General features: G+C 37.6%; 1 protein-coding gene across 10 annotated transcripts in view; it reads right to left on the minus strand.

Moving 5' to 3' along the window:
- The window catches only part of fbrsl1 (fibrosin-like 1), a 372,630-nt gene that overhangs the window by 251,292 nt on the left and 108,168 nt on the right, over window positions 1-13,170 (minus strand). The gene's annotated exons all lie outside the window — the stretch shown is intronic.

Genomic DNA, 13,170 nt, shown 5'->3' on the forward strand with positions numbered 1-13,170 from the left:
CACAAAAATATTAACCAGCATGCTTGTTTTCAACATTGATAACAACAAATGTTTTTTGTTTTGTTTTGTTTTGTTTGTTTTTAGCAGCAAAATATGTTAGTATGATTTGTATAGGATCATGTCACACTGAAAAACGGAGTAATGAAGACTGAATAATAAAACTGAATAATATTTAAATTTGAATAATATTTCACTATATTTTTAGATTGTACTGCATTTCTGATAAAAATTAATGCAGACTTGGTGAGCATAAGGGACATATTTCAAAAAAATACTATAGACCCAAAATTGTGTGTCTGTGTGTGTGCGTGTCTGTGTGTGTGTGTGTGTGTGTGTGTGTACTAAAACTCTTATTAATGGTAAGCTAAGCTACTTTTAAGAATACCAGTCATTGTAGTATAAAACAATTCAATTATATAATGACAATTCAATGGTACCCTTCTGAAGGGTGAATGTGGTATATCAACAGGACTTTAATACCAACAACGATGTATAATACTGTCCAATTGCTATTTTTATTAGAAATCTACAACCCGTTATCACCTCTCGGAGAGATATTTTCTGAGTGTGACATTCACACTACACAATGACAGCTGATTAAAACCTACAATTTTAAACAGGACACATGATGCACATATCCCTTTAATTAAATTAGACACCGTTATCACTTAAGAAGTGGTAATAAGGGTGCTAATTCTTACACTGTTAAAAAAAAAAAAGTTCTTCAAAATTTGACTCAAAAGCAACAATGGATTCAGCTCTTTAAATGTTTCTCCTAAAACCCAAGCTAGTTAATATTAAACTGGTATCGTATTCTCAGTTTTAGTGACTACCCTAAGTTGTATTTGCCACTTTTCTTTTAGATACTATGCCTATGAGTGAGCAAAAGAGTACTGGACAAGAGATAACCTAGCATAAGTTTAAGTATTTTTTTCTTCATATTGCTTTTTACCTGGGAACAGGCCATCCAATCCCTTCACATCCAAAGCCTGCACAATCTCCTGTGATGTCACAATCATGTGGTCATTGTGATCTATGGATCTGCCTGAAGTGTACATATTGAGTAGAGGGGTCAAGGATCAGTCCAAATACACTTCCCTCGCCCACTTGATGTAGTTGAATACGCTTCAAAATGGTGGCAGTGAAGTGCTTAGGGAAGTGTATGTCTAGAAGTTAAATAAGTGCTATGTCTAAAAGTCAAACGCAGCTAACTGATTTTTTTCATGAACTATTTTTTGTGGCTTTAAAAAAACATTTTATCTCACAATTGCCGGGGTTCCATAGTTTGACATTAAAACCAATAAAAATATAAGAATGAATGCACAGAGTACATAAAAAAAACGCCATTGCATCAGGCTGAGTGAAAACGCGCTTATTTAGTAAGACACGAATACTTGTGTTTCCAGATTCTGTGTAATGCAGCCTAAATATAACTCCAGTTGACAAACGTATGTGTGTGTATGTGTGCCCACAATTCACTGTGTGAAACAAATATTCAGCCTAGCATTTTTGGCGCAATCCTGTCAAATCCTACTCAACTTTCCAGTGTATGGTCTTTTTCATCCAGGATTGAATCCACAAGCTCAGATGGACAACAGAGCAATTGAACCAGCCTGTGATGATGTCTAAAACAGAGGCAGCATGTAAGAATGTAATCTATAGGGGAATAAAGATGGCAGGCATGACAGCATCCCAAATTGCATGCTGGGATACACTACATATGAGGTAACATGACCCGGATTTGAAGCTACATAAACTGTCAAAACACTGACACATGGCGTGCCATTTCTACACATGGACATACAACATGAACACATACACGCATTAAACACTCTCTCTGTCAATCTGCTGTGAATGTACTGAAAATCACACACTCACCACCTGATGACAATAACATACAGAACAAAGTCTCTCTTGCTAAACATTACCATGATTAATATAGTATTTACCCCTGTGGTGTGGTGGTACCATGGTACAGTGATGTATCAGATGGTACTACTGAAGTACTTTGAGATACACAATGGTACTGAAATTAATTTACCATTGTTTTTACATGGTACTAGCATGGAATATGTTCTAAAAAAATGCTAATAGCATGGTACATATCCAATAAAATTACAGTAACCCAGAGTAAATTAATGAACCATAACCACAGCATTATCTAAGAACATAACTCTAAGCCCGATCTCATGAAAATGCATATAAATAGTATGTGTGCAATATTGTGAAATGTATAGTGCACATATATATCCATATAGTGTGTATCATATGCACGTGAAAAACTGCGTAGCATATGCACGACAAAACTCATTTTTGCGTATACATTCCACGAGATTGCACACTCATACTATTGATACGCATTACCATGTGATCGTGTCGCATGATACACATAACTTTTTTTTAAAGCACAGTTACAAGGAGATCCCATACAAAAAAATTTGCAATTATTGTTACTCAACACTTTAGGAGACTGAGGAGTGAACTTGACGATATATTAAAAGGACTAATAAAAAAAAAAGCCATAGATAATAAGCAACAGAAGCTTGAGAGAGAGAGAGAGAGAGAGAGAGAGAGAGAGAGAGAGAGAGAGAGAGAGAGAGAGAGAGAGAGAGAGAGAGAAAGAGTGAGAGAGAGAGAGAGAGAGAGAGAAAGAGTGAGAGAGAGAGAGAGAGAGAGAGAGAGAGAGAGAGAGAGAGAGAGAGAGAGAGAGAGAGAGAGAGAGAGAGAGAGGTGTGTGTGTCTGTCTTGACCTTGGGTCACACCATATTCTCTCAGCAGCTCAAGTGGTCCCTCACACTCTCAAAGCGATGATGTCAGCTAAACGGGAGGGGAAAAAAATCTGAAGTGTGCATCTGGAGATTCTCAACACCTCATTTATTGCCTCGGAGGAATGGAGGTGCGAGAAGGAGACCACAGCGGGGTCTGTTTCCCTTTTCCTAGGCTCATTAATAATAAAGACAAAGAGAATGGGGTCAGTAGGGGCTTCTGATCAGTATGACTTCAAGGAATAACAGATGTAAAACAAACACATGCACAGACTCACAGAGGTTAAGTGACCCTGTTACTGAGGCCAGACCACACACTTGTTCTCTGGCTCAGTGAAGTTTGATCTGTCACCAGGACTATTGTGGCCTGCTCTGGACGTGTTCCCTCTGGCCTGGCAGACACAAATGAAAATGAGCCAAAACAAATGGGAATGAGTTTTCTGCATGTGTGTTTGTTTCTGAGGAGCGTGTGTATGCATACACAATTCAATGCGATTCAAGTCAAAGTGGAAAACTACTTTGACACAAGACTATTTTAAAATGAGCCGAGCGACTTCTGCTAAACAAACAACCCTCCTTCCTGCTTCCTAATCTTTGTTTACCATTGAAGAAACCTATCTTAACTGATCCCGTGTTCATTTCTATAACTACTAATCATATAGTTTTTTTACGATAGGCCATGTAAAGAGTTTCGATAAGTTGCACTATCTTTTGTGAAAGTTGAAGTGGATACTAAGCAATGGCAAGCTAAAGCTGTCTTCATGTGCTATCGGAATATTCGCAAATACGAGTTTCATAGGTAAAAATTGCACATGAACGCCCTCCTATTTCAACATTTGAATGCCATGAACTCGTAATCACGACTTCAGAAGTGTGATAATTCCCATTTCCAATAGAAACGTAAAAGCAGCGTAACACCAAATGCTAACAAATCCTGGAAATGATTTTTCCTAATGAAAAACAAACACATCTCAAACTTGCAGTATGTTACTGATAGTACAAAAAAACTTTGTACTTACAACTAATGAATAAGACATTAGTCATAGACATAGTTAGACATAAATTTAAATTAATTTAAAAAAGAAATAATTTGGCCAAAATAATGTGGCAGTAAGATAATACAGTTGAGTTGCTGTATTTGTATGTGATCAGATGTTATAGTGAAGCATACGTTCAAAATTGGTAGAGCCATTGCATTTTTGGAAGTACCATTGGAACTACTACCATCACTACTATCATAAATGATATGTACGTTCATTTTAGAATTAAAATAGCACATTACCACCACATCATATTTTTGTAAGAGATTAAAATACTACTACTATTATTAATTTGTTTACATATAGACCTACTTACAATGTAATACATTCCAAAACCATTATAAATATGAAAATACCATGGTTAAACCATCTGATAGAGACCACAGTACCAATAGAGTACTTTTTTATAAGACAACGGTATTACCAAAGTACTTATTTTTCTTAGTTCTGTGCAATAATAGTACCCAAGCCATTATGGCAAAAAATATAGTTACAATGGTTAAAAAAATGGCAAATTACTTTAATCATTACACCAATCCACTCCAACTCATATTCTAATTTCAAGCATTTAAAATTTCAAGCTTCAAAATGTTTCACATAAATATGGGTAGAATTTCAATTGCAGCATTACATTTCAGAGCAATAGAGTTCAAATAGGAAACTCAATAGCGTCAAGGCACACTGTCAGAAAATGAAAGCAGCTGCTTTCTGGAATAGTGTTGAACAGCTTGAGCTGTGTGGTGAAATTCAAGATATGCTAGTGAATAAATATCCTGAATGTACGCCATGGCCGGCCAAAGGGAACACATTCTGACAAGCGCGTTCATGCCTTACTCGTTTGTTCTCTCATTCTCTCTGACGGTGTATATAATTTGTAACTTTAAGGATAACTTTAGGGCTGTTACACTACTTTTCATATAACTCATACAGTCGTGTAAACCATGTACTCAAAAGAAACCGAAGAAAAGATCTGGGACTGCTTTTGTTTGATGTGAACATGAATCATATATATACATACATACACAGAGAGAGAGAGAGAGAGAGAGAGAGAGAGAAAGAGTGAGAGAGAGAGAGAGAGAGAGAGAGAGAGAGAGAGAGAGAGAGAAAGAGTGAGAGAGAGAGAGAGAAAGAGTGAGAGAGAGAGAGAGAGAGAGAGAGAGAGAGCAAAGCAAGCTTCGTCAACATAATACAGATTGTGACATAGCATTAATATGTACGCCCCTAAAATTTGCATATGCCAGCACATGTAAGGCCAAGCTGAACTGCACAGCCGAATAATCGGAAGTTCTGCAGGTATTGTGAGGAAACAAGCGTCATGCGAGGATAGCGAAAATGGCAGATCATGGAAATAAATGTTATGTTCCAGGCTGTGCAGGGGTCATATGTCACATGCCTGTCCTTTCTTGTGTGCACTTGTGGGTTTTGTTATGTTGAGCATGTGCTCGTGTCTCAGTTAGAACCCTCCCCCCCTTGTTATCTCGTTATTGGTTTCATTTGTCCCACCTGTTCCCTCTTGATTTCTTCGCTTTTTAATCTCCTTGTGTTTGTCAGTCTTGGTCGGGTCGTTGTCATTTCTACGTCTCCAGTTTCCCCATGTTTCAGTTTGGTATGTTTTGAGTTTGTATCTGTTAATTTTGATTATGTGTTTTTCCCCCATGTGGGTTTTTGTTTTCTGTTTAAGTTTATTTTGTAAAATAAATCCTCATTTATCTCTGCACCCGAGTCTTCACCTTTTTCACGTCCCCTGACGTAACAGCGGTCACTCATGTCATGTCACCTCAATCTGATCACGTTGCCACTGCAAATCACTGCCAGTGTGAATGCACTTTTTGATATTTTTTTCCTCTATCTAAAGTACGCTTCAGTGAAAAATTGCAGACACAAATTCACAATTTGCAAATAGTTTTGTGGATCACACCAAATGACTGTTTTAATCAATTCACACCTAGATTTTTTTCCAAAAACACTAAGAGGTCGGCAGTGCTCACAAACAGAAGCACTGCTGTGCCAGAGATCCCTCTTGAGATATTCCCCTCAGGCCCAGAGGAACAGGAGTCGTCTGAGATATTATATCTCTCCCAAGACAGAAGCAGAGCTCCTTCCTGAAAATGGATGTCTGGGGAGAATCAGCAGTGCTGAAGGCGCTATGTTAAATGGAAATGCACAGCAAGGTCGTCTCTTCCTATTCATCTCTGTCCTCCGTGTCAGCTACTGAGACGGCGCTTCAGTGATATTTTGCAGAGAGAGAGAGGGGGAAAAGAACACGGTTTACCAGCTTTCCATCAGTCCAGAGAAGATGGGTTGGTGTCTCAGATTGGCATTCTGAGAAGAGAAGTGTCCCCCCACTGCCAAGAAGCATCCATCACTAATGTTCTCGATGGAACACAAGAAACAGATCGACTTTCTCCTTAACGACAATCAATCCCAAGACTATCCCATCGCGGAGGGAACATTTACAGCAGGCAGTAAAGAAGGCCTTTGGGGCCCAATTGCATCCAGTAATCCTGCTAAGTGAGCTATATTTCCCCCCTCCTAGTCTGCTATTAGACAGGCCAGGTTCATAAATGCTGCAGTTAATCTGGAAGCCACAACCCTAGCCTGAGGAGGTAATATGAGAGAGACACAAGGCCGCAAAGAAACCATCGCTGAGGCTGTTGAGTCACTGCTGGACACAACTGTACATAAACTAATCTCACGATTTCATGACACACTGTGAAAATCCAAAGATGTGACACTGTGAGAAGGCTGTAATTTTTATGGAGTCCAATTTGGGAAAGAATATTTTAACATCTTACATAAAACTCAGAATAAGTTACAGCTCATACAGCTCATAACAGTTCACGGCAGTAATTGCATTGCACAGCAAGGTCGTCTCTTCTTCAGCCATTTCTGAAGAAAGCTATAGCGGATGCAACTTTATAAATGTATATTTGTCTGCATATACTATGATGGGGCAATATAGGGTCAGTATAAGTTGTCACAATGAACATTTCAGCAAATACAATGATGGTTTACAAAATGTCTTTCCCATTCTGACATTCAGTTTGGAGTTCAGGAGATTGTCTTGACCAGGATCACACCCTAAATGCATTGAAGCAACTGCCATGTGATTGGTTGATTAGATAATTGCATTAATGAGAAATTGAACTGGTGTTCCTAATAATCCTTTAGGTGAGTGTATTTTTTAGGCAGTTGAACCCAACATAAGTAGTATATTACACATACATTCAAAAACAAAAATACAACAAAACCAGACTCCACTATACACAGTTGCAAGAATAGGTATGTGAATCGCTTAAATAATCTGTGAAAATGTGAATAATTTTAACTAAATAAGAAAGGTTATACAAAATGAATTATTTATTTTTTTATTGCTGTCTTAAAGCTACACAATGTAACTTTTCCGTCCATTAGAGGACGTCTATTTTTTTTTTTTTTTTTTTTTTTTTTTTTTAAAAAAAGCTTAGTTTGATGATGCCAAGTTTGAGCTCAGAATCTTGGGACATGTGGTCTTCACCTCACAGCCGGTGGAAAAGAATTGGGATAGGACTCAGGCAGAAATCATGTTCATGGATGCGATTATTAACGTTACTGTAGTGTGAAGCAGAGCAGGACGAGTGTTGAGGAGCTGAGCAAGGCCGCTGGAGAGATTGTTACACAAACAGACGTCTCGTGAGAAGCTGACTTTTTTTATGATGAGCAAAATATATAACACTGGCCTAGTGTTTTTTTGATATTTTACTTCAAAAAAATACTACATAGCGCATCTTTAAATAAGATATTTTACATACATAGTTTTTTTTACATATAGTCCACAAGACAAAAAAAAAATTGCTGAATTTATTAAAATTACCCATTCAAAAGTTTATTAACCACCGATTCTTCCTCAGGATTCTTCAAATGAAAAATTGAATTAACCTTGACATAGTTAAATAAAAAGAGTTCAGTACATGGGCATCACATACATTGACGCCCGTTTCACACATACTCCGTTTGCAGTGTGTGTGCGGTGCATATTTTTTTTCCGTACCCATGTTAACGGATTACAGCTTTCACACTGCACACGGATGCGGTCCATCAGTCTGTTCCAGGTGCGGTGCGTCTGCAGCAGTGCGATAATCGTTTTCGTACCGAGTCTATTTTTTGCTGTGCTGCACTGCTGCATTAAAGCGATAGAACATTGTTCGCATTAAAATAAACATGTACTGACGCGAAAATCTATTAATTTCACCACAGATGCATATAATTTAAAATATACTCGTTTCAAAGTCAGCATGTGGCTTTTTTTCTCAAGTAAACCAAGGAAACTACACCTTTCTGGCATTTAGGTTAAAAAAAAAGAAGTGCCATAATGGAGAGCACTCGTCCTTTCTTTGAGGTGGAAAGCAAAGTTCTTTATGACCTGCAGGATTTCTTTTAAAAGGGTTTAAAAACGAAAGAAAAGACGAGAGTATTCGGCTGTTTTTGAATAGACTATTGTAAGTCTCTAATTTAAAATGTTTGTGATTTTAGGCTATAACCTATGTTTAAATGTTTTGCCACTTGTGTGAGCTAAATCTAATGTACTAGGCTATAAAAATATGAATTAATGAATCGAATAAAATGTTGTTTAAATGTAGTAGGCTACGTTAACCTGACTTCTATGAAAGAGTAAACAATGAGAATTGCAATTCTGACGTGCAAATCTGACATGTTCAGTAACAACTTTTGGATTTTAAATAAAAAATAATGAATAAATTCTGTGTTTGCAACAGCGGATCAGTTGCGGACTGCAAACGCAGCATATGTGAAAGCACAACAGGGCGTGCGGATCCTGCAACGCACACGCACTGCAGACGGAGTATGTGTGAAACGGCGGTGAGTCTCAAACACCATTGCCTCCTACTTCATATGTAAATCTTGTTTGTGAAAAATACCACAGAAAAACAGGCTATTTTCAACCTAATGCCACCTGTGACGCAATCGCTGGGATCCTTAATATGTACGCCCCCAACATTTGCATGTCAGCCAATGTTTATTTTCAGGCGGAACTGCGCAGTCGCGAGGATAGCGAAAATGGCAGATCATGGACACAAGGCTGTGTATCATGTTCCAGGCTGTGCAGGGGACGTGAGGCCTTTTCATAATCTTCCTACAGATAAAAAATATCAACAGTCATGGTTGATGTTTATTTACAACCAGATACCGCAACAATTTAAAGGTCCAATGGCATGACATTTTTATTTTATGAGGTTTTTCAACATTAATATGAGTTCCCCCTAGCCTGAATGCCCAAGTCGCTAGAAATTTTGATCGGTGTGAACAGAGTTCTGGCTGTCTTTCTCTGCCTTTGAGAAAATGAGAGCCCAGACCAGCTGATCTTGAATTCTCCTGTTATGATGTCATACCAGAAAAGGTTACCGCCCCTTCCTCTGATTCAGTTTATCAGCAGCACAGGCTTTACCATAAGGTTTCTCAAGCACCGCCACAAACAGTGAGTAACAGGGTTCATTAATGCCTGATCTGGGATCAGTGAGTTCTGATGTGCATCTAATCATTCAAGTTCACACAGACTTTCTTTCTAAATTGTTTAAAACTGTAAGTCAGTGAATCAAGCCAGTGACTAAAACCATCAACTTCATGTCATTTCTGTTATCAGCATGAAACAAATCTGTTATTTAAATGATTAAACTACAGAGAGCAATCAAAGAACACTCTTTATAATGTTCGGATTGGTCAATCACACGTTTGAATGACGCTGCTCATTATGCTACACAGAAGCTCTTACTGTATTCATGTCGATGTCATGTTTGTTGTTAGCTGTGGTGAAAGCATTTTGTGAGAGAAATAACATTGCAAAGTTAACTCGTGTTTATTCAGAGCTCTCAGATACAAACAAAATAACCTCGCGCTCTCAAAAACTCGGTACAATAACACTTCCTCAGCAATCTTTCCCCAGCTCAGTTTCTCTCTGTCTCTCTCCAGACTGGCAGTGCTGCAGCTCAGCTCCAGCTCGTGCCTGACTAAACCACGCCCCCTCCGCACATAATCTCATTTCAAATGCAAAGATGTCAGCCAATCACAACAGTGGGTGTTTTCACTGATGACTCACAGCAGACACGCCCTTTGAAACAGAGAATTCTAAACAGAGGGCTAATATCAGTATAGAAAAAATGCCTTTTATTTCTAAATTATGACTTTTATTATGTAAAAACCATACTATCAATATAAGTACACCCCAGGAAACATTATAAAACAATAAAACAACCCATGCCATGGGACCTTTAATTCAAAGTTGTTCGTTTACTCTGCCAATTTCACCACGGAGAGTTTTTCTAACCTGGGGCAATATAGCAGGATTCGCTCAGCGTTTGATACTGAAGAAAGGGCCGATTCCAACCATATTCCTGCAAGCAGTAAGTAGTGATTTTATCCATTTCTTCACTGTGGAACCCATTTCGGATTAAATTGAAAGTTTCTTAGTAAGAACGGGTGAGTAGTAAACATGACACTGACTATTTTGAGTGGCTTCTACATTACTTTGTTTGGCTAAATAAATAAATCGACTTTTAAATCAGTACTGTACCATCATACTGTAACTTTACTGTAAATAACATTTACGCGCTACCCAGTTCAGTTCGTGATTCAAAGTTAAGAAGCTATCATTGTAAAATCATTGCCCTGAAGGATGGTATAGATAGCTGTGTAGTGAAACAGCCAATCAGAGCAGAACTCTGTATTAATATTCACGACCCTTCCAAATAAGGCAAAAACAGAGCATTACATCCTAGGGACAATTTCTAGGGTTGTAAATGGACCTGTAAATCCGTATCTGGACAATTTTTTAAATAAGCCACATACTTTCTATTTAGATAATTAGAGAACAATTTAAAATATTGTTTCAAATCATTCTAGGGCACCTTTAATACTGTGTCATTACCTGGATGATCCACGGCTGTTTTTTGTTGTGTGATGGTTGTTCATGAGTCTCTTGTTTGTCCCGAGCTGTTAAACTGCCAAATTTTCTCTTTAGAAAAATCCTACAAGTCCGGCAAATTCTTCATGTTTTACACATTTTTTGCATATTTAAACTCTCTCCAGTAGTGACTTTATGATTTTGAGATCCATCTTTTCACACTGAGGACAATTGGGGGACTCAAACACAATTATTAAAAAGGTTCAAACAGTCACTGATGCTCCAGAAAGAAACACGATGTATTGACAGAGCTAGGGGATGAAAAATTGACTTCCATGAAACAGTAAAGTTAAGTACAATTTACTTGAATTTTCTAATTCAATAAGTTGCCTGGATCAGCCAGAGAACCACAGACAGTATTGAGAATCAATACTGAAATTTTTGAACTGGGTCATTTTAACTATTTTCAATAGATATTTAGAAATATATCAGAAAATAATGTAATACTTTTATTCAGCAAGGATGCATTGGGGCGTCCCAAAACTTTTGGTCAGGAGTGACAAAAAAAAAAAAAAAAAAAACATTTGTTGTTGTTAATATTTATATATATATATATATATATATATATATATATGTATATATATATATATATATATATATATATATATATATATATATATATATATATATATATATATATATATATATATATATATTAGGGGTGTCCCCGACTAAGGATTTACACAATCGAATCAGAATTTTCGAATCTCTCTGTAGTCGACCGATAGTCGAATCATCTATGTGTGTGTAACCATAGACCAGAAAAAAATAAACGGTATAAACGGGTTGGGAAGGGCAGGACACTAGGCAGCAGGAGGCTATATAAGACTATTTTTATTTTACTTTACACACGGCACACAGCCACTACTTTTAATAAAGTGATCAAAACTATACACTACACATTCGTAAATGAACCGTTCTCTCATAACATTTAAAGGCCGCGATCGAAACACAGAACATCACACAAATATATAAAAGAACATTTTGATAAATAAACCTAAAAACAATACCTGCCTAGAGAGGAAAAGAACACTTTGAGTGTGTTTATATGCGCGTTCTTAAGCCGATTGTGCCTATAGGGGGTCGCACACCGGACTGAAGCTCAGCGCCGTGTCTCAGGGATCTCACACCAGGCAGACGTGAAAATTACGCGCCGCGCGCAAGCTCAATTTTGAATCACTGCACGATGAGTGTATCTTGTAGTACAGGGAGAAATCAGTATACATTCACGATTTGAGGGAAATATACATTTATCGCCGCAGACAGGTGTCGAATGCCGCCGTCAGTGTATATGTGTTCGAATTTTAAAGGCGCGGCTCGTTCGGTGCGAAGCTCAGTGCCCTTCAAGGGGCGATCCCTCAGCGCCGCGACACGTCTTTATAACACTAAGATTAAGCACACCCATATTGCCAAAAATCCTCGTTTCATAACACCCGCGAGGCCGCGAAGATTCGACCATGAGATCAGTGGTCGAATCCGGTCCTGCATATCGATGCATCGAATCTTCGACTATTAGCGGTCACCCCTAAAAAAAAATATATATATATATATATATATATATATATATATATATATATATATATATATATATATATATATATAAAAAAAGGGGTGACCCCTAATAGTCGAAGATTCGATTTATATATACACACACACACACACACACACACACACACACACACACACACACATTCATACATACATACATACATACAGTATATATATACACACACACGATTAATAAATAATCACGGATTTCACAAAAATATTAAGAAGCACAGAAGCAAAGAAACTGTTTTCAACACTGATAATAATGGCACCAAATCAGCATATTAGAAAGATTTCTGAAGGATCATGTGAAACTGAAGACTAGGGTAATAATACTGAAAATTCAGCTTTGCCACATTAATAAGTGATATCTTAAAATATACTACAATAGAAAACAGTTGTAATAATAATTCCCTATTAAATGGATTCATTTGATTTTATTGTTTTTTTTATCAATTAAACACAGCCTCTGTGAGCATAAGACATCAGACTTTTAAAAACCAATTCCAAGCTGGTGAAGAGTAATGCACATTCAGCAAAAAAATATAGGTGTTTCATTTATCCACTAGATATATAGAGCGCCATTTGAAATGAGAAACAACAACCTGCAGTATTGCTAAGATAAAATAGAGGAACTCCTCTTTGTGTGTATCTAAGGGATTTTATGAGCCTAAGGCGGCTGTGGTATAGCTGCTGACAGCCAAGAGCGGTCACATCTACCTGTTTTATTTCCCAGCCATAACCTATTCTTCCCCACCCTTTGATTTGAGAAATCATACATCAAAATGTCTCCCACAGGCGTACGTGCTCGTCGGATGACCCTCCCTCATATATCTACCAGAAGGCCAGCACTCTTTATCAA

This window comes from Pseudorasbora parva, chromosome 3 (genome assembly GCF_024679245.1).
Source record: "Pseudorasbora parva isolate DD20220531a chromosome 3, ASM2467924v1, whole genome shotgun sequence".
Classification (NCBI taxonomy): Eukaryota; Metazoa; Chordata; class Actinopteri; order Cypriniformes; family Gobionidae; genus Pseudorasbora; species Pseudorasbora parva.